Source organism: Colossoma macropomum, unplaced genomic scaffold, assembly GCF_904425465.1.
Source record: "Colossoma macropomum unplaced genomic scaffold, Colossoma_macropomum, whole genome shotgun sequence".
Lineage (NCBI taxonomy): Eukaryota > Metazoa > Chordata > Actinopteri > Characiformes > Serrasalmidae > Colossoma > Colossoma macropomum.
The window spans coordinates 14,053,506-14,075,570 of NW_023494797.1; the positions used below are offsets into that span (position 1 = coordinate 14,053,506).

At 39.6% G+C, this 22,065-nt stretch overlaps 1 protein-coding gene across 3 annotated transcripts in view; it reads left to right on the plus strand.

The window, feature by feature from the left end:
- map1aa (microtubule-associated protein 1Aa) overlaps positions 1–22,065 on the plus strand; it is a 50,443-nt gene that overhangs the window by 6,903 nt on the left and 21,475 nt on the right. The window contains exon 1 of one of the 3 annotated variants that reach the window (XM_036584366.1): positions 20,644–20,674. The exons of the other annotated variants lie outside the window; for them this stretch is intronic. The gene's annotated coding sequence lies outside the window, so the exon portion shown is untranslated. Of the gene's footprint in view, positions 1–20,643; positions 20,675–22,065 lie in introns of those variants that run through there. 3 annotated transcript variants of the gene reach the window in all.

Here is a 22,065-nt window from a genome sequence, read left to right on the forward strand (position 1 = left end):
ATTCTATCAGCAGAGTGACCACTGGGGTCCTGCTAACTAAACGCCTTAAAGGACCAGGAACTGCTGGCAGGTCCAGACTTCTAATACAAACCTCAATTACTTTGCCAATTTGCTATGCAGTGAGATTAGCTACTGAAACATGGCATAAGGATATAATAAGTCTGGGAGTTTAAGTATTTAAAAATTTGCATTCCTAAAATTCTCTGCAACCCTGTTCCGCAGATTTTAGAGCTATATAAGAAACATAACCCCTAAACTTGAACCTAGAATTGTTATTCCATTATGAATCTTAAGGCTTATTATTCAGTAAGTGCTATAAATTATTCAGTAACTATTATCAAACCAATTTGTAAGTTATGTAGTTATGAGAATGAGAAAGTGACCCCCTCAAGTTAATGGTTGGGATTAATGCTATAATGCCTCACCCACCTCAGTCTGATCTGTGCTGCCACCTCTGCTGCTCTCTAATGAATAAAACATCCGTCCCACCTCCAATTATACTTCCCCCATAAATAACAATAACGACAGCCCCCTTCCTCAACCTTCCCACTCACTCCCCCTCTCTCACTCCCTCTCTCTCTCACTCCCTCTCTCTCTCTCTCTCACTCTCTTTCTCTCTCTCTCCTTCGTGCATTAATGAAGTCTGAGTGAAGTTCCATCAATATACTGTGGAGTCAGTAGGGCCGTCAGGTTTGCTGGAGCAGAAATCAATCACAGTCTCTCCGCTGGAGGTTTTGGACTGGCCAGGAGGCTCAGCCTCTCAGGATGGCCTCTTTTAGGTTGTCTGTCTTTTAAAGTCTGCGAAACCAAAACCTGTTAAAAAGCATGTTTATCCTTTAACCGCTATAAATTAACATATGCAAATAAATTCCTTCATAGTGTCTGTTTCATACTGAGGTTGGATGAGCTTTACAGAATGTTGGAAACAAAAATAGGTTTGAGTTTATAGTTCTGTGCAAAAGAGTTTAAAGCAATATGTCAAAATTTCAAAACATGCCAATCACTATCCAGTCCAGAAGTCCATGTATAGACACTAAGCTGCAAAAACAGCTGGTTTGTTTCTGTGATGTCATAAAAAACAACTTATTTACAGACTACAGCAGTTGAGCTCCGCCCATTTACGCTTAAGTTCTAGTGAGAGTTTCAGCTTTGTGAATGAGGCACAATACAGGACAGCCAGCTCATTTAGATACATCAGTCATAAAGATTCAGAAACAAAAATAAGCCTGTTTGTTTCTGACGGATAAAAAGAGGTTGGAAAATGGTCATGCAAATGAATTATGATGTTTTTATTACATAAAACACACACAAATGTTATAAGTATAAAAAGACTATACTAAAATATTAAATACTATAAAATTTTAGCTTTTGGGCCCTTAAAGTCAAACAGCTACTTAACATTACAATAAATACAAATAAACATATATTTAGAACAAAGAAGAAGATTTTATTGGCTGGATTGCACCAAGTTGGGAACCAAACCTGTGTTCTTCTAACTGTACTCTTCCAACTAAGATATTAAGAACCTTTAAAAACAACAAATGTTGCACTGTATGGATTTTGAAAGAGCATATTTGTGGCTGGAGCATATATGGGTCAGTCAACAGGTTTGGGATGTAACAGAATGTACATATTAAGAACACAGAAATCAAGTATCTGTATTCAGTCCACTTCAGATTGTGAAAAGGCTGTATTCAGAACACAGGTTCTGATTATATTTTTAGGAGAATACTTGCCAACTAAATTAAAAAAGCATGCAGTCCGTTTTTGTTTATTAACAGTCTCAAAATCAGTGCACAATGTACAGTGAAGACGCTCGTTAGACAGATTCTAAAGAGGAGCTTAACAAATGGCTTCTTTACAAACACTGAAGTTCCTGCTAAAGCCTGAGTAGACTGATAAACCAATGTGATGGGTCAATTATTTTTCTAGGTGCTACTGAACTCTTTCGACAGATCAAACTGAAACTGAAATCTCTTCAGTAGTGGACGTTCATGACATTCACGACTAATAAGCTGAGCATCAGTGTTGTAGAGGAGTCGATTTTTCAATATTTTGTTTGGCAAACTGTTTGCTTGACTAAAGAAACAGGCGCTGTCCTGCTCTGGGAACTGTGGGAGCAGCAGTAGACTGAATATTTTATGAGACATATTTACAGAAAAATGATATGAAGCAAACAGCAAGGAAGAGTGTGAATCCCAGCACAAATTAGAACAGAGTTTCCCCATGTCCCCACTACGATGAATGCTAAATGTGTTTTAAATGTATTCTGATTATGTTATATTTTACTCTTTTATACATTTTTAATTATTCACTCAATTATTCAGTAACTGCTATGGAACTAATATGTAAGTGATGTAGTTATGAGAGTGAGGAACTGTGTCCAGTTCATTTGAAAGCATAAAAAGATAGAAGTAAACAAATAAGTCTTTGTTTGTGTGGGTGGATTCTGTGTGGAAGGTTTCAGAGGGATCTGCACAAATAGAAGCAGGTTATGAGTAACAGCTCCGAACCGTCATAGCAACAATCTCCATTGTTCTGCGGCTGCTTCCAGTAACACTCTGCTCTGCAGAATGTACTTGAGTGAAGGATGCAATTAACTGGCAGATGAGAAGAAGAAGACGAAGAGATAAAAAGCCATAATGCACCACCAGCACTGTGTGCCAAGAGGCTTTGAAGCCAGAGAGATGCTCTTTTTCTCAAACACGGCACTGACTTTGTAGCTGAAATGGTGGAGCCATAGAGAAGCAGCCAATTATCGTCTTTCTACAGATCTCAGTACACAAGCTGACCTCAAAAGGCCCGGTTTAAAGGGCATAACTGGCGGAGCAGACTTCAAATAGCAGGAGAGATGAGTGACTGATTCCTCAGCAGTCACTGAAGGGGCCTACGACGCACACCACACTGACATTACACCATTAGTTTGGCCAAAAATCACATTTACACAATTTTCCCCTTATTCTAAATGTAGTTCATCAGGCAAGACATGTTTAGCTTCATTGGTTTTGCACTAAACCTAAAAGCCATGTCGAGTTGTTATAAGTAATTGCTCCTAACTACATAACTTGCATATTATTTCCATATACAGTTACGTGCTTATGTGGTTTCTGATACTGTATAACATACTGTAATCTATAAAAATTTGAAAAAAGTATGTTGCATAGGTTAAAATATTACCAGCAGTCATGAAGTCTGAATTTTCTCTACAGTCATGTTCATCTTTGTAGATAATAGTATGTCATGCAGTGTCAAAAACCACATAATCAAGTCTATTTGTGAGTATTTAAAAGTATCTAGAGTATCTAGAGTATCTAGTATCTTAACTCACTGTGGTCTAAGGCCAGTGGATGATGATCTAGACAGGCAGTTTGTATGATGCTAATTGGTAACTATAAGCTTCCATTAGTTGTTAGCTGCATTAGCATCGTACATCCAGTCCTAACTAAAGAAGCAAACTTCATACACCAAACAGGCCTTGGCCGATCAGCTGTATTTGAGGTAAGTCCTGTCACATCCAGAATTCAGGACACAAACAGCGCTGCTGAGCTCAGCTGTGATCGCTGACATGTTGGATAAATCAGGTCACGATTTCACACGTTGCAGTTTGTTTACCTCCCGTAGGACCACGCTGCTTGAGGTGGTTCAGAAAATTCAGGCTTTGAAATGTTTTTGGAGGAATGGCACATCACATATAAATCTAACACCTTTATCGAGTAACACACAGGCCTGGAGCCATATAACCTTTTTATTATCGCTCCAGAAAGGATTCAGTGCATCATGAAATCTTAGATTTCACCCTGATTCAATTAAAACATTTTGGCATGATTCAGAATTAAAAAAAAAAAAGATTACACAAATTTCACAGAAAGAATGATTTCCATCTATAAAAGTACTACTACTAATAATAATAATGATAATAAGACCAAACCAATGTGCTAGTTTTAAACATTTTTATAAAAATGCTCAGTTTTTCACTACAAACATGCAATCAGCAATCGACCAATTTATTACTTGTATTATGGCTGATCTGTGTTGCAATTCTATGACGTTTTATAATGTTATCAACATCACTGGTGCAAATTCAGGGGGATGGAGGGGACGTGGAGACACTTTTTGACATTATGCAAAATTATTCTTGTAGGATAGCCAGATGGTTGTCAAGAAGTATTTAGCTTATATGTACTATTGAATTTTTTTCTATTATATCTCCATTATACACCATCATTACAGCTAAAACAGAGAGATTGCGTGAGTAAAACATTATCAATTCTACACTAAGAGTGTGTGTCAGTGTGCCGCAGCACTCAGTAAAGCAGCTAGCCTAACAGCTAACTTCACCTCCTTTTATTTGTATCAACATTACATGATTACTATCTATCTACACTACATGATGTCTTTGTGTATATTTCATTTTTCAGTTTTTGACATAGTTTGAAGATGCCTGTTGCCCTTTACATTTTGTGTAAGTTTCATGATGGATGGACCAAAAGAAACGACCCAAAATGACTTGGAAAAAAATCTGGTTCCATTGACTAACATTAAAAGTAAAGTAGGTTTTTTCTTTTCCTTTTTCTTGCGACAACAGCGATATACAACTTTAGACAACATGTGAATATAACTCTGCGTATTTTGTTTACCTACTGTATGTGTAAAATCCGCAACTTTTATCTGGTTACTATACTGTATATAGGCTATGGCCTTATGCTTTGCAAGAAGAGGTGCAAATGTGGTGTGAAGTGTGAACCTGTCAGATCAAACTTGTACCCCTGCTTACACTGTTTTTAAATGCAAATGCTACACTGGTACCAAAATGTGCCAGCATAATTAAGCATGACTTCTTGTGCTAAACAGCCTCCCTTTCCCTCCATCACCCAGCACGGTGCTAGCAAATGTGGGTGACTGTTAGCTAAAATAAGCTGTACTAAGCTATAGCATTCTCCTCCAAGCATGTTGAGCTGTCCAGTGACAGTGCATTAGCAGCAGTTTGAAAAGATGTGGTGGTGCTTGTGGTGGAAGTTTAGTTTATTAGTTTAGTTTATTGTGTTTATTTTGCCAGGAACAAAAGAAATTACTCTCAAAAGGGAAGAGATGCTTTGCACTTGAGTTAGCTAATATGCTCATTTTCCTCTGAAGCATGTTTTAGCCTTCACAATCTCAGCTTAGTAGCACTGTGTGATAGGGGATACCTTGCTAAGGGTGGGAACTGGCCATGAATAAATTGATTAAAGATTCATCATCAGTGCACCACTACAGTTCTAATTGATTGTGAGTAATTCTGCTGTTCCAAAATTGATGGAGTTGAATCATGTATTGCAATGCACTGATGCACTACAGCCCTAGATCCACAGTGAGCACAGATGTGTTCTGATAGTGACCTAAAACTGGCCATTCCTTTGCGAGGTTTGTAGATTTGTGAAGGAAGGCGATGTCCTGGCCACAGTTCACTGCTCTTCTCCTTCTGATTCACTGCTGTTCTCCATCACTACCAGATAAATGGTTCAGTACTACAGCATCCCTTCTGTGTGTCCTGCTGTTCCAACTAATGCTGCCCGGCAGGAGCCCACTTAGTGGCTCAGAAATCCACATATCCAAAGCTGTCTATTTATGTCTATTTCCTCAGTGATGGGCATTTATTTGGAACAGGGCAGCAATTCTGTTGCTATATGTCATTTTTGTAACAAGACACATTTTCGGAGTCACAGTTATAGACTGACCTGCATTGTTTTGACCAAAAGTATTTACATTTTAATGCCTTGACTCATCAAAACACCCATTAAAACTCAGCAAGGACTGGTAAACACAGACAAGTTAGCTACTGGTTAGCAGCTCATTTGCATATTGTAGATTTCTATGATATTAGTATTACAAAGGCTAATATTCTGATATATTGAGTTGTTGATAATTCTGTGTATGTCTCTGTTTAACATACTTTCTGCTTTTTTATCCTAATGCTAAAATACAAAGAGCTTGACCATGGCTGGAAATTAAACAAACAATGAGTGGCCTCTGACTTTTGCACAGTTCACTACATAGATAAAAGTATTGGGACACCTACAAATTACACCTACATGAGCTTTTATGTCTTCCCATTCTACATCCATAGGCGTTAATATGGAGTTGGTTCCCCTTTGCAGCTTTCTACAAGATGTTGTAGTGTGTCTGTGGGAATTTTTGCCCATTCATCCAGAAGAGCATTTGTGAGGTCAGACACTGATGTTGGACGAGAGGGCCTGGCTTGTAATCTCTGTTCTAGTTTGTCCCAAAGGTGTTTGATGGGGTTGAGGTCAGTACTCTGTGAGGGTCAGTCAAGTTCTTCCACACCAAACTCACCCAGCCAGGCCTTTATGGACCTTGCTTTGTGCAGTGGGGCTCAGTCATGCTGGAACAGAAAAGGATCTTCGCCAAACTGTTCCCACAAAGTTGGAAGCACACAGTTGTCCAAAATGTCTTGGTCTGCTGAAGCATTAAGATTTCCCTTCACTGGAACTAAGGGTTCTAGACCAACCCCTGAAAAACAACCCCATATCATCATCCCTCCTCCACCAAACTTTACAGTTGGCACAATGTAGTCAGGCAGGTAACGATTCTCCTGGCATTCGCCAAACCCAGACTCGTCCATCAGACTGACAGATAGAGAAGCGTGATATGTCACTCTCCAAAATCTGTTTTTACTGTTCCAGAGTCGAGTGGCAGCATATATATATAATCCTGCCTTCCGCCCAATGACAGCTGGGATAGGCTCCAGCAACCCACCACGACCCAGAAGGATAAGCGGTTTAGATGATGTATGGATGTGTGTGTGTGTATATATATATATATATATATATATATATATATATATATATATACATATTTGTACTTAACATAAGACAGCAAACCAGATTAAAATCTTTGAGAAGTAGTTATGTGACTCATGTGGTGTTATGATTAAATAGCAAACTGCATTTTGCTGAAGTTTTTTTTTTTTTTGGCTTAATTCTCATGATTGGAATATTTAGCTCACTTATGTAACAACATCTGGCTGCAGTACAGTAGATCAAGCTCTGAGCACAGAAGATCGAACTGACAGAGCAATTAGTCACAATTAAAACCAGTCAGAGATTGATCTTTCAGACAAGCACTGCAGAACGTGTTTTCTTTTGATATGTAATATCTCTCTCATTAGCATTTACTAGCACTCTCCTCAGACTAACGCAGCGTTTTCCAGATTGTCTTAAATGCCTCAGTAACTGACGGCAACAGAAACTAAAACAGAAAGGCAGACTGTATTAGCACTGCCATCAAGATGGATGCTGTCACCCAGTCTAAGTAATAAACACATCACAGCTGCAGATTGGCAGGCTGTTATTTTAGCATGAGCCCATCGGGAACAGAGCTAGAGAAAGAGAGAGAGAGAGAGAGAGAGAGAGAGAAGGGGGGAATCCCACCTCTTGAGTCAGAGAGAGACAATGGCAGAGATAAAGAAAGTGAGAAGAGTGAGAAAGAAAAAGAGAGAGAGTAGAGTGACAGAAACAGACAACACAAAACAGAGGGAGAAAGACAAGAGAGAACTGAAAGTTACAAAGAAACAGAACAAAAAGAAAGAAAAGAGAGACAGAAAAAGAGAGAGAGAGAAATAGAGTTAGACAGAAAGAGAGAAAAGAGACAGAAAGAGAGAGGCAGAGAAAGGGAAAGATAGACAGATAAAGCAAGAGAGAGAAAAAGTAAAGAGAGTGAGACAACGAGAAAAGAGAGAGAGAGAAAAGTAAAGAGATGGACACGAGAGAGAGAGAGAGAGAGAGAGAGAGAGAGAGAGGGAGGTGAAGAGAGTCAAAGAGAGGCAGAGACAGACAAGGACAGAGAAAGAGAGGACATTCTGTCTCTCTTGAGTCCAAGAGAGAAATAAAGGGAGTGAAAACAGTCACAGAGAGAAAGAGAGAGAAAGACAGAAAGAGAGAGAGAGAGAGTTACAATAAAGAGAGAGAGAAAGAAATAAAGAGAGAGAAAAGACAAAAAGAGAGAGAGAGTTACAATAGTGAGAAAGAGAAAGAAATAAAGAGAGAGAGAAAAGACAGAAAGAGAGAGACAGAGAGTTACAATAGTGAGAAAGAGAAAAAAATAAAGAGAGAGAGAGAGAAAAGATACAAGGGGAGAAACAGAGAAAGAGAAAGACAGAGAGCAAGAGAGAGAGAAAAGGTAAAGCGAGTGAGACAAAGAGAAAAAAGAGAGAGAAGTAAAGAGATGGACACAATAGAGAGAGAGGTGAAGAGAGTCAAAGAGAGGCAGAGACAGAAGAGGACAAAGAGATTGAGGACATTCTGCCTCTCTTGAGTCAGAAGGAGAAAGGCAGCAAAAGGACAGTCAGAGAGAGAAAGAGAGAGAAAAGAGTTAAAATAGTGAGAAAGACATAAAGAGAGAAACAGACAGACAGAAAGAGAGAAACAGAGAGAGAGAGAGAATCTTTTCAGTAAAGAAATGGACACAATCGTCTCAGATTACTCCTCTCCTCTCTCTCCTCTGCGGTGGGGCCGCCCTGTGTGACCCTGTCCTTGGTCAGGAAACAAGCTCTGCTGCTCTTCAGGAAAATCACACTCTGTGTCTCAGCCGATGAAGGTGAAGCAGGAGTTGTGAGCATGCTCAGTAACGCCCGCCCTGCCTCCCTGTCCAGAATACTGATGAGGCTTTGTGGATTGCAGTGTCATCATGGCTGACTGGATCGCAACACCAGAGCAGCAGAAAGCTGTCAGCCTGCTATTCTCACCAAATACTTCAGTCTGAAAAGACAAGAGATAAAAGAAAAATGTCACCAATTAACATGCAAATGAGATCCTGCTAAAAGGTGGCTACTGTCTCACGCCATAGACGTCATATTTGCCATTCAAAGATTTTACATCATAAGAATAGTCCAGTTTGAAAATGCTAAAGTCAGTAGCAATAAATGAAAGGGAAATGTCACCAATTAGCATGCAAATGATGTCATGCTACTTGGCGGCTACTACCTTACATTTATGATGCCACAAACCTCACATTTGTTTGTCATTACAAGCAAAATATTAAAATATCTTTTAAATTAAATGAATTGTCCAGTCTGGAAACGCTAATGTTGCTGACAGTAAATGAGAGTGAATTATCTGCTAATTAGCATAATGCAAATTGCATCATGCTAATTGACTGCTACTAGCTTACATTCATAATGCCATAAACCTCACGTTTGTTTGTCATTCCAGACAAAACGTTAAACTATTTTACATTAAAGCAATAGTCCAGTCTGGAAATGCTAATATTGGCAACAATGAATTAAAGCAAACCAATTAGCATTATGCAAATAAAAGTGTCCTCTTATGGGGCACTCTGGCTAAAATGAAAAATGGAACCATTGCTACATTTGTTGAAAACAAGACTGTTTGCTTTCTATAGTGGTGCGATGATAGTCCAGAGAGAGATTTTCCAGCAGAGCTGGTTTACAAGGAGCCTGGCTTCTTCCTATTTCCCCCGTTATATCAAAAACAGGACTGCAAAATGCCAGAGGGCACCCATGAGCGAGTCCTCAATGAGTTAAACAGCTGAAAACAAAAAGTTAAAATAGTTTCTAATCTTGTCCAGAACTTTCCTTTAATTTTAGAAATTAGAAGAATGTATTTCACTAAAAAAGCAAAGAAAACTAACCTGTACATTTTTTTTCTACATCAAACAGGTTTTGGGCAGCAGAACGCCTGCCTTACTGCTTCTGACTGCTGATCGGTTGCCGAGCTCATAGGCCGTTCGCACTTACATGAGGTGCCATTTTAAACTCCTATAACTGGAGTTCAAAAGCTCTTAAAAATCTAACAGCGGTGTTACTGTTTTATGCTGTTCTATATTTAGAAAATGAATGTATTACTTTATATTAAACATGTTTAAGCATTTATAAACTATCATTTTGCTCAAATGCTCCAACCCATTCATTTTGGACTTAATCGTGAGCGCCCTCTAGCGTTTGAGAAACATGGAAGACGATACAGAATGGTAATTCTCCTCTCTACAAGTTCTCTGTTTCCAGTTTTTAAAACGAGGAAAGCTCCCTTCAAACCATGCATCTTGAAGGTGGGAGGAACTTTTGAAAGACTACAAGCACTCGTGGGGGGCCTGTTTGAAATCTTGCAGATTTGCTAGCTTGCAGAAGGACGTCAGATAGCTGATGTTACTACAAGGAAGCTGAAGATTTTATCCATATTTTTAGCCTCTGGATCAGTGGATTTCTTTATTACTGTGGAGGAATTCCCAGTTATATTTGCACAGTGCATGCTGAGTATCGTAGTGAGAGAACATTGATGGATGAAAACCCAACAAGGATACAAAATTGTGAATCCTGTCAATGTGATGAGACTGAGGGATGCAATACTTCGCTACAGAATAGTACATAACATGACAAATAACACATTCAGTTCTACAACCCCAATTCCAAAAAAGTGGTGACGCTGTGTAAAATGTAAATAAAAACAGAATGCAATGATTTGCAAAACTCATAGACATATTATTTTATTCATAATAGAACATAGAGCACATAGTTGTGTCAGATGTTGAAAATGAGACATTTTACCATATTGTGAAAAACAATAACTCATTTAGAACTTGGTGGCAGCAACGCATCTCAAAAAAGTTGGGACAGGAGCAACAAAAGGCTGGAAAAGTAAGTGGTACTAATAAAAACAGCTGGAGGAGCAATTCGCAACTAACTCACATGACTGGGTATAAAAAGAGAATTTTAGAGAGGCAGAATCTCTCAGAAGCAAAGATGGGCAGAGGTTCACCAATCTGCAAAAACTGCATCTAAAAATTGTGGAATAATTTCAGAAAAAATTGCAAAAAATTTGGATATCCCACCATCTACAGTACATAATATCATCAAAAGATTCAGATAATCTGGAGAAATCCCTGTATGCAAGGGACAAGGTTAATGGTCAATATTGGATGCTTGTGATCTTCTGGCCTTCAGGTGGCACTGCATTAAAAACAGGCATGATTCTGTACTGCACATCACTGCATGGGCTCTAAAAACACTTCCAGAAATCACTGTCTGTGAACAAAGTTTGCAGTTAAAGCTGTATCACGCAAAGAAGAAGGCATATGTCAACACGATCCAGAAATGCTGCTGTCTTCTCTGGGCCCAAGCTCATTTAAACGGACTGAAGCAAAATGGCACAGTTCAAAAGCCTGCATCTCTGATGGTCTGGGGTTGCATTAGTGCCTATGGCGTGGGCAGCTTACACATCTGGACAGGCACTAGCAATGCTGAACAGTATTACAACAACATTTGCTCCTATCCAGACAACATCTCTCTCAGGGCAGGCCTTACATATTTTAGCAAGACAATGCTAAACCACATACTGCATCCATCACAACAGCATGGCTTCGCAGAAGAAGAGTCCGGGTGCTGAACTGGCCTGCCTGTTCTGATATGTGTTCTATGTTCTATTGTGAATAAAATATGGGTCTATGAGATTTGCAGATCATTTCATTCTGTTTTTATTTACATTTATTTACATTTCACACAGCGTCCCAACTTCTTCGGAATTGGGGTTGTAGTTTTGGGCCAGAATGACCTTTAAATGTTGTCATGCAATTACAAAGTACACTGCAAAGTACTGCACTGAACTGACATGATTCAAATTTGTACATCACTTCCATTGAATAAAATAAACTACATTAAGACAGCTTTGTTTTTCTGTTTACTTCCTTTTGACAATAAGTGTGTATAATTTAATCTTGTGGAAATGATGTACATATTTGAATCAGCACTAAAGCATGCAGGCTTTGGTTTTGGATGAGTGAACACTGTTCGCATGTGAGACTGTTGCTGTCAGACACTCCGACAGATAACATGTGTTGTGGAAGGGAGTCAGTGTGGTAGTGGACCGGAGAGGCAGACGTGCGCCTCACCGTTTCTCTGTCTGTGTCTCCGTCTGAGCCTCTGTTAGGAGCTGAAAAGCGCAGTATGGAGAGGGAGGTGAGGGTGAGCTGTGGTGACAGGCCGCTCGATGATGTCTGAGCTCAGAGACTGATAGAGCGCTGCGGCACAATGACAGCAAAGGTCAGCAAGGAAACTCACAGAGATCCAATAACAGTCAGACGTCATGGCTCAAGTGGGAATATTTTACTTCAGAATTTCTGACGAACAATATAAGCAAACAGCAAAGTAACACAGAGAATGTATAGCCCTGAAAATGCATTGAACTGACTTGATTCAAATGAATTCAAATATATAAAATCAGCCCAGTTATTGCAAAATGTACATAAACCAAAAGATAAAATTGTGTTGGTGTCATGTATTTTATTCACGGACAAATTTGAATCGATTGAATTTAGAAAAAAATCATTGCTTTGAAACAGGTAGAATCTTATAATGCCAACTTAGCATGTGATTTCCAAGGATAATCTTTTTAAAATATGTCTTTTATCTTTATATCTTTATATCTATTTTAAATATATGATGTATTGTCATACATTTACCACTAAAACAATAAACAGCATCAAATTATTAAATACATGTACAAAAAAATCAATTAAAAAGGCAAATGGAAACTGACAGGAATGGTCCAGCCAGTAATGCTAATATTGCTAGCAATTGTAAATACAGAATATGAAGACATTAATTTTCATAATTTCACTACAGAAGCGCTAATCAGTATTACATCATTAACTCTGTGTTTCCAAATAAATCAATTTAAGGAAAATATCAAATGGAAAATAATCTGAATTGTGCAGTCAGTGATGCTAATATTGCTAGCAGTTTTAAATACAGACTATAAGATGTTTATGTTCATAAATTTCACCACAGAAACATTATCAGCATGTATTATATGTACATAAACCAATTTAAAGAACAATGTTAATTGGACACTCAGAGGAATGATTCAGTCAGCAGTGCTAATAATGCTAACAATATTAAATACAGAATATAAGATGTTTATGTTGATAAAATTTACCACAGAAACACTATCAGACATTATTATGTACATGAATCAATTCAAACAAAAATGTCAGATGGAAAGTGACAGGAATGGTTCAGTAAATAATGCTAATATTGCTAGCAACATAATTCAAACTGTAAGAGGATTAGTTTAATAAATTTCATCACAGAAACACACAAGAATGGTTCATTAGTAACGCTAATATTGGTAATGAAACAAAGTAAATAGAAAGTATTATGAAAATTGCATCACATGCTTCGTGGCCAGTAGCCTCTGTGAACTGTTAGCAACATTAGCATGTACGCTCAAGCTACCCAGCCCAGACCAACGTGCATTCCAAGCTGGTCTGTGCTGGTCTGGTGCTGTTTTAGTTGATCAAGCTGGTTGGCCAGTATACCAGCCTCCAAACACAACATCTGCTGGTTTTGCTGGTGACCAGCCATGCTGGTCTATGCTGTTTTTTCTGGCAGGGTATTGCTTTATAATTCTGAAAAAATGTGGATTGAATGCATCGAATGTAATTAAATGAAGCGTGAAAATAATTTCCACATGAAAAAATACAGAACATCAACATTCAATATATTGCAATGCACTTTTTTTCTTAGAGAGGCTATCAGTGTACTGGGTATGTAATATGATCGCCTGTGTGTATTGACTACCGCTCAGTGATCTCTCTGTGGTCACCTCTGCCTCTGATTTTACAACCTACACAGATGGATGGGCTCCTGGACCATCATACACATCTCTTTACCTCCCCGGAGAACAAACGGAGGAGGCTGTAATGGCCTCTATGGGCTCAGCTGCCTGTGCCATTGTTCAATTAATTACATTCTTTCAGCACCTCGCCACAACTTAATGACCATCGCCATCACTCACTGCAGTGGTCGCTCTCATGGCGATGCTGCCATTACTGACTGAAACAAGCTCTGCCTTCATATTGTTGACCCATAATAGTCCATACACTGGAGTCTCCTGTAAGACTGCTGTAGTACTCAAACATTCAAGCTGCTATGGGAGCATTCAGCACTTAATATAGTCACTCAATAGAGGAAATTGACAGGGCAGGGAGATGAATAATGACCTCTGTAGAGGGTACACATTACACCCCCTCCTCCTAAACACACTCCCAAGGACATAAAGGAGCTTCCTCGGTAAAGACGAGTTGCAATGTACAAACTATGCTGGTTTATGCTGGTCTAGTGCTGGTTTGTTCGGCCAATCATGAAAAATGTCATTCATTATTAATAAGGGATTAAGGGGTTAATGCTTTTTATTATTTATTCATTTTTTAAAACAAATAAGCCTTTTTTTCTAAGTATATATTCTTTCAGGTAGCCCTAAATGAGGTCATGTGAATGTTACAAAGTACATAGACCATTTCACATTTCTGGACATAGTCAACATACGCAGTATTTTGGAGGTGTGGAAAAATAGCCTTCTAGATTTCTTTGAAAAACTAAAAACAAGTCTCCTGAATAGAATGGGAGCTGTAATAAGGGCAAAGAGTGGACACACAAACTGCTGAAAAACCTGAGATTATACTAAACTTGCTTTTTTCTGATGTTGCAGTACTATATGTTGAATAACTTGTACCTAATGACTAGAAAGCAAATAAATGCAGGTGGCACTGTTTTTGGCCTCAGATATAATGTCTGAAGTTCTTCAGTCTGGCCATAATTAATTATTTATTCACAATGTTTAAAAAAGTCTAACTTTTTTCAGCTTTAAATGCAGTAATATAACACTGCAATGTACACAGGCCTACGCCACATTTCCAAACATAGGAAACAAATTCACTCTAATTTCTATAGGTGTTTCAAATATAATAACTCTTTCTAAGCTGTTAAATCTAAGAATAGGTTTCAGAGGTGCGTAATCACATTCTCACAAGTATACGTGGAAGTGGAGCTGTGTGACAAGCTGTAGATTTGAGAACATCTCACTTTAAAATTACCATTAACAAGAAACGCAAAGACACCAGCAGAGCTTGCAGATCTGTCTAGCTGTGAAACTGTCGTCTGTGCGAGGTTTCGGAAGGGGCTGGCATGTGTGTGTGTGTGTGTGTGTGTGTGTTTTTTTAAGAGATTATCAATAATTCAGAGCAAGTTATTGATCTCAGTCCTTTACGTCTCTTCAGTCTGGATGTGAACACAGAGCATCAGCAGAAGGCTGGGCGTCACCGGCCTGCTGATGGTGCCATTGATCGTGGGGCAGGGTCCTACACCACAGCAGCTACACGCACACTGAAACCTGAGCCCGCACCCCAGGGCCAGCCCGCCGGGCTCTCATGCGGAGAGTATTGTTGTAGTATGCAGAAAACAGCGTCTCGCCCGTTGAGAAGGGCAAGGTTACTGATGCTAACCCCAAAGCAGAGTCGTTGCAGAAAGAATTATGAACGTGATGCCACAGAGTTGGACAAGATGAGGAAGTATGTGTGTTAACCCCTTAGCATTCCAGGCTTATTACATAAGGCTTATTATTCATTAATTACAGGGACTTCAGTGCAAACTAATGGGGCTTTTTTTAGGTTAGAAGTGTGTAATAAAACTTTGGGCCTACCGGTGGCTTATTAAGTACAACAGACCATGTTACATTTTGATATATTGACCTTAGGGTTGGGAAATATGGCAAAACATATGGTAGTATTGGCATTGAAGAGGCATAGATAGGAAGTATCATTGACCAATGTATTTGCCCTTTTATTTAGCACCCTTCTACAGCACAGCAGGTGGTGCTTGTTGGTTATCTAAGGATCTAAAAAAACTAGGGAAGCTGATGAGGCTAAACTAAACCTACTGGAATCCTAATGACGATAAACATTATTAAACACTAAACAAGCGACAGAAACACCAAGAAAAAATGCCTTTTGCAACTCTACACTTATTCTAACAGGGACATTTAGTTGCCAGAATACCAGGCAGCCACAGGGGCTCCTGGTTTTGCAAGCACTCTACATAGCCAGGCTTAGTGAAACTACAATATCATGACACTATTCTGCTTAATAAGTTGGAACAGACACAATGTACCAGTGATACCCCATTTTAAAAATACTATTAAAACAATGAGTACGGGCTCCTGAATGGTGCAGACATCTAAACATTCACCCTGTCGTTGGGAGACGGCGAGTTTAATGCCCAGCGATGCCACATCCATCCATAGCTGGGAGTCCAGGAGCACACAGCTGTCCTCTTTCTCTCTGGGTGGTTAAGATGGTCCTCCCTCTCCCCTATCACGCAGCTGACATAGCAAAATTAGCAATCAGCGTTCTAATCCAAGCATGCTGAGATGTCCAAAGATGTTGCAAGTTTGAAAAGATGATGTGGTGCTTCATGTGGCTAGCACATGCTAGCTTTTAGCCTCCCAGTTTGGTAGCACTGTGTGACAGGGCGGGGGGCCTAGCAAGGGGTGAAATTTGGCCCTGAATTGGCCCTAAATTGAGAACAAATTAGGTAAATACTCCCAAAAAACTTGTATTCAACATTTTACTATCTCTACATCCCATTAAACAAGTCCAGTGATGCTCTCGTGATGGACTCAATCTGTCGACAGTTTATGGTAGCCCCTCTTAGACTGCTTTTTAATAGAACATGTAGCTGATTAGATTAGTCCTTACTACATCTCTGCAAAAGATCATTGTTACATAATTTATTGTAATTGCAGTGCCATATTGTCATATTGACTGTCCTTTCTTGGCACATAAAGTAACAGATAACAGGGATTAAATCCGAACATTAGCATGCTAATACAGCCCAGGTTTATAGCCGAAGCCTGATGCAGCAGGAGGCTTGTCATTAGAGGATGAAATAGCTGAGGTAATTGAGGAGGGGGGTATGGCCTGTCTTGCAGCGAGGGTGTGGCACGCAGACTGCTGCTTCAAACAGTTGTCTGGGATGCTATTTATAATCCTGTAATAATACCATTTTGGGTGAGATCTAACAGATGCAAGCACTTGAGACGCTCCAGCTTGAATCTGAGGTGTATTTTTGTCCATGCTAAATTTGTCTTTTTGTATTTTGGCTATTGAAGACCTGATCCCTTAATTTGAATACGTATTAGGACCCTGACATGTTTTGAATCTACAATGACTGTCTATTTGTCAGGCAGACTGAAAACTTCCCCAGACGAATGTGCTACGTTTAGTTAGCATAAATCTGATCTCATTGTCTTCTCGGCCGTCTGTGCCTGAGATTGCGGCTGAGAAGGAATACTGATGGAGTTTGGTTACTGGGTCAGATTTGGCCAGCCCCACCCCGCAGCTGCTGGGCTAGACTCAGATGTCCTTAGGGTCCATTAAAATCCAGCCATGCCTTGCCTATCCTTCCTCTATCAATATCGGAGCAGACTGTAATGATATCTGCATGGTCAGCCATAGGACAGGACCTCTATTACTGAGTTGCCAGTTTATTAGAAGCACCTACCTTGTGCCTATAGTCAATGGCCATTTTGTGAGAAACACCCACCATACAGGTCCACTTTGTTGGTTTACAGTTACAGAAGGTAGCCCGTGTTGCTGCACAATTTATCAGCCTACTTCTGTCCCACCTATCAATGGAAAGGGACCACCGTAGGACCACCTCTGACAAGATAATATTTGGTTGGTTTGGATCAGAAACTGACCACAGATGAAGTCCTGAATGATGACTGATGCAAGTTGTACATGGACAAGCTACATTAGATGTTTCTAAATCAAGTACAAAAATTTAAGACAGCTCTTTATTTATGTAATTTCCAGTTAAAATGCCTCAACAACTAACTATAATATAATTTCAGTATTCAATGTGTTCACTTTTTACCTTTATTGGAGCTTCCAGTCTTTTCAGGAGACTAGCTTTTAGTTTTATAAAGAAATCTGCAGCACTTTTTTTCCACACCTTCAAAGTTTTAGAGGCTGTTTTTGCATTTTCTGCTTCTCTCTGTCCAAGTTATCCCAAACACACATCTGGACTCGGATTTGGCCGGTCTATTGTTCTGAGAACAACTCTAACTTCTTTGTCTGATTTGCAAATTGTATTTCTTTGTTCAGTAACAACACATGGAATTTAAATAAATGGGTGGTCTCCGACTTTCGCACAGTACAGTAGTACTTACATTTGCTGCGTCAGTGAGAATCTATACAGGCTTAGCTACAAAAGCAGATGGGCAGAGATGTTGATATTAAAGTACTGCTCAGTGGAGGGGAACGTGCTCAGCTTCAGGCCTTTGCTTCTCCTCCTCCCGCTCAATCAATCGATAAGAGGCGTGTGGTTTCACCACCAGGGCTTAGGATATGATTACACATTAAAGGAAAGGGAACCAGGGGAAGAAACAGCTGAAAGGAATGGCGCCTGAGGGCACTCATCTCTTCAAATTTGGCGCATGCATGCTCCGCTGCTATAGAGCGGTAGACTCGAGAAGCGTTCTTCAGCTGAATGACAACAAGAACCCCATCTGCTCCCCCTTCTTAAGTCAACCTCTTTGACTTTATTGACCGTGAAGAGGGCACACACACAAAGGTATCTCACTGAGTCCAGCCACCAGAGATCATTCTCTGTCACTGAATAATTGGTTACATGGCGTGGTTAAAAAAGACAGGTCTTCTTGCTTTTTCCCATGAGACATTAGGTGAACAGATGAAAGGTGAGACTAAGCACTATTGTAGTTTTTTCATATGTATTTCTAGGCTAGCTGCATAAATAACACACTATAATGACTAAAAAACACTAATACAAATAATCCCAAATACTGTATAACTGCAAAATTATTAGGATCTAATAAGCATTGACAGCTAGGAAGCAAGATTGCAAATCAGGCAACTTTAGGCCTGTACTTTAACCCCTTAAAGGGTCAGGTGGGCCCAAAGTTTTAGTACATACTCTTATAACCTAATATTAGCTTCAACAGTTTGCACTGAAGTCCCTGTAGTTACTGAATAATAAGCCTTAGTGTGCAATAAGCCTGGGATTTTAAGGGTTAATACAATTAAATGTGCTTAAAAAACACAACTAAATTGTTAAACAATCAATCTGGCAGTTAATTGTAAGCTAAAATCATTGTGACAGTCGTACTGTGAAGCATCTATTAAAATAGCCCTTGAAAAAGTACAAGCTTTAAAAAAAAGGTGTTAGCTAACATCTGTCCATCAGGTTATCTGTGAATTATGTCTGATGAGTATCTTAATGCATTGGCCAAAGGTTCTTAGCATAAAATCATCATTTGTCACTAGTTTGACAGCTGGCATTTTGGCCACACTAGCTTCAGTTATCTGTGTCTCTCTGCCAGAGAGGGAGGAAAATGGAAGACAATGACATGTCGTGATGCCTCACTACCCACAACATTCAAACGAGCGTGGAGCAAGAAAACTGTGAGAGTACATGTGTTCTGTTATCAGGTCTTACCATAAAACATTAGCATTGGCACTAGCTGTTTTGCGGTCCTATTCTATTCCCCATAGCTTTTGGGAGGCAAAATTTACTCTGCATTTTACTCAATAAGCATGCAAAAAACAATCAAAAGAATTACAAAATATGCCTTTATGAGTGTGAAGCAGTAAAATGATCTCATAAGATGAGGTGTGTTGTGTTATCAGGCCTTGCCATAAAACCTAAGCATTACCATTAGCACTATCTTATTTTCTAACAGCAGCCCCATTCTATGCTCTATAGCTTTTGGGAGGCAATATTTACACCACATTTTACAAATTTTACAAAAACATTTACAAAAAAACTGACCGCTTAAAAAATATGTCTTTTGTGGAAAAATGTTATGCTAAGTTAATAGAAACGGAGGGTTAGTTATTTATTAGTTTTGCATACCTTGATAGAAAATGGGATATAAGAAGCTTCCCTGCTGAAAAAGGCAAAGAAATCATTATAAGTTTCTGCTGGTTCCTGAGGGTGACCAGTGGTCACTTATAGTATTCTGTGTTTTCCTGATGGGTTGGATGAGTCCAATGGTTTAACAGGTGGCTGATTCCAGATGCATTTGATAGTTTCCTAATGGGATCCATTAATCCAATTCCCATTAGAAAGCAAAACCATCAGGTTTTAATCCTAATGGTTCTAATGGCCTTTTTCAGCAGGCTTGACCTGACTTACATTTGTATGTGAGTGAAAATGAATATGCTCGCAAACATGCGCTGAGCTGTTGATCACTGATTGAGCCATTGCTATTATTCCCAGTAATGCCTGCGTATTTACATACAGGCCACGCCCACTCTCTCTCTTTCTCTCTCTCTCTCTCTCTCTCTCTCTCTCTCTCACACACACACACACACACACACACACACACACTCTTACAGCTTCATTAGCATGACTGTGTGAAGTACAGTATTGCCAAAGCATTATAACAGTAGTAATAACAATGAAAATGACAGCAACACAGCAGGAAAACAAATAGTAATCAAATAATAATCCAATTAATGACTGCAATTATAATATTAACCCTATTATTATCATTACAATTATGATTATACTAATTAACAAACTAATTATATGTTTGGAATTTTTATTTTTAATATAAATATGTCGTGTAGTGTTTGGGGTCAGAAGGGTGGGGGGTCTCTCTCTGTCCGCCTCTCTCTCTCTCTCTCTCTCTCTCTCTCACACACACACACACACACACACACACACACACACACACACGTCCCGCCCACTCGCTGCCTGTCTCGCGCACGCGCGCGCGTGTGTGTCCTGGCTGCCCGTGAGCGCGCTCCGCTTGACACACGCATACATACACACATGCGCGCGCACTCTTCATCCTCGGCCGCGGTGAGTCTCAGCCCTCTTCTGTTATTTCTGCTAACGGTGTGACCTTTATTTTGATCAGCGATTAAAATGACACTAGCAGCGTGTCCGGCCTCGGTTCCGGTCCTATTCGGTGTGTCGGTCGGCGGTTGCTCTGTGCTGCTCAGTGATTTTCTCACCGGGCTGTCTGTCTGATTTGTTGCTGGTTTTGAATAAGGCGAGCTGTTGAACTGAGCGCCGTCGTGAACGTGCATGGCTGCATTGTGCGCGGAGTGTCAGATCTCGTGTGCACTAGAGTCCAGGAGAGAAAGCGGATTTGTTGCATGCTTGGGGAAGCTGATATTGTGCAGAGCAATGCTTGTGGGATATTACCATATTTTATCAGTGGGTGTGTTTGCAGTGCATGGATGGATGGCTTGAGTTGTAAACACAGGTTGAGGTTGAGCTCCCTAAACCCATTAAAGCTTGCAGGGCGTGCTTTGTGATTGAAATAGCTTCTTTACCTGTTCGCTCAGTAAAGCTTGTCTTGTAAAACTGTCGTTTTAATAATAGTGAAGGTATGTTGGGCAATGCCCAGCTGACCCACTTCTTTATCCTCTCTATGAGGCCATCAGCTGCTCTCTCATCTCTGGTAGTATTTCCAGGCCTATGATGAGATGCATATAGCATATTGCTACTGAAATATATCCCACATAAGCTATTAAATTCTACCATTTCAACATTTTTTTGAGCATTCTGGGGCAAAACCTTATTATATGCAAATAGTTTTGAGGCCTACCAAAAATCTCCTCCACTGATAGGGTGTTTATTAGACCTTTACATTCATTCTACAGTGCCATTAGATGCGGTATATCTTCTGTGCTGATCTCTGTTTTTGAGATGTTTAGCAAGATAACTTCTAAGCACTGTGGTCTGCTTATCTCAGCTGCACGGCTCAGAAGTGTGACGGACCCCCAGATGAGCATTAGCTGTTGAAGAGAAACTCCACCACGCTGACCTGTGTACACAGTTCTTGTTCAATTTAACCCTGAAGGGGTTGAAAGACATTGTAAAAACAAATCCATTGAATTTGCTTGGCTCAAATGTGTACATAATTTCCACATACATTACATCCATTATACATACTATATATTACATAGGCACAATTTTGTCTTTCAGTTTACTTTCTTATAGCAATTGTGTAGATAGATTAGTGGAAACTGTATTTGAATCAAGTACTCCAATCAGTATTTTAAGCTTATTTAGGAGTTTTTTTTCTCTATATATGCTTGAGATCTGTGGAAAGACTACATCTGTTGTCTGTCATTACATAGAGGCCCAAGTGTGGGCATATCATATGCCAGTCAGTGCCCACTTCTACTTGTTCTTGTTACTTATTTATTGTGCCTGAAAGACGGCTAGCACAATCTCAGCCA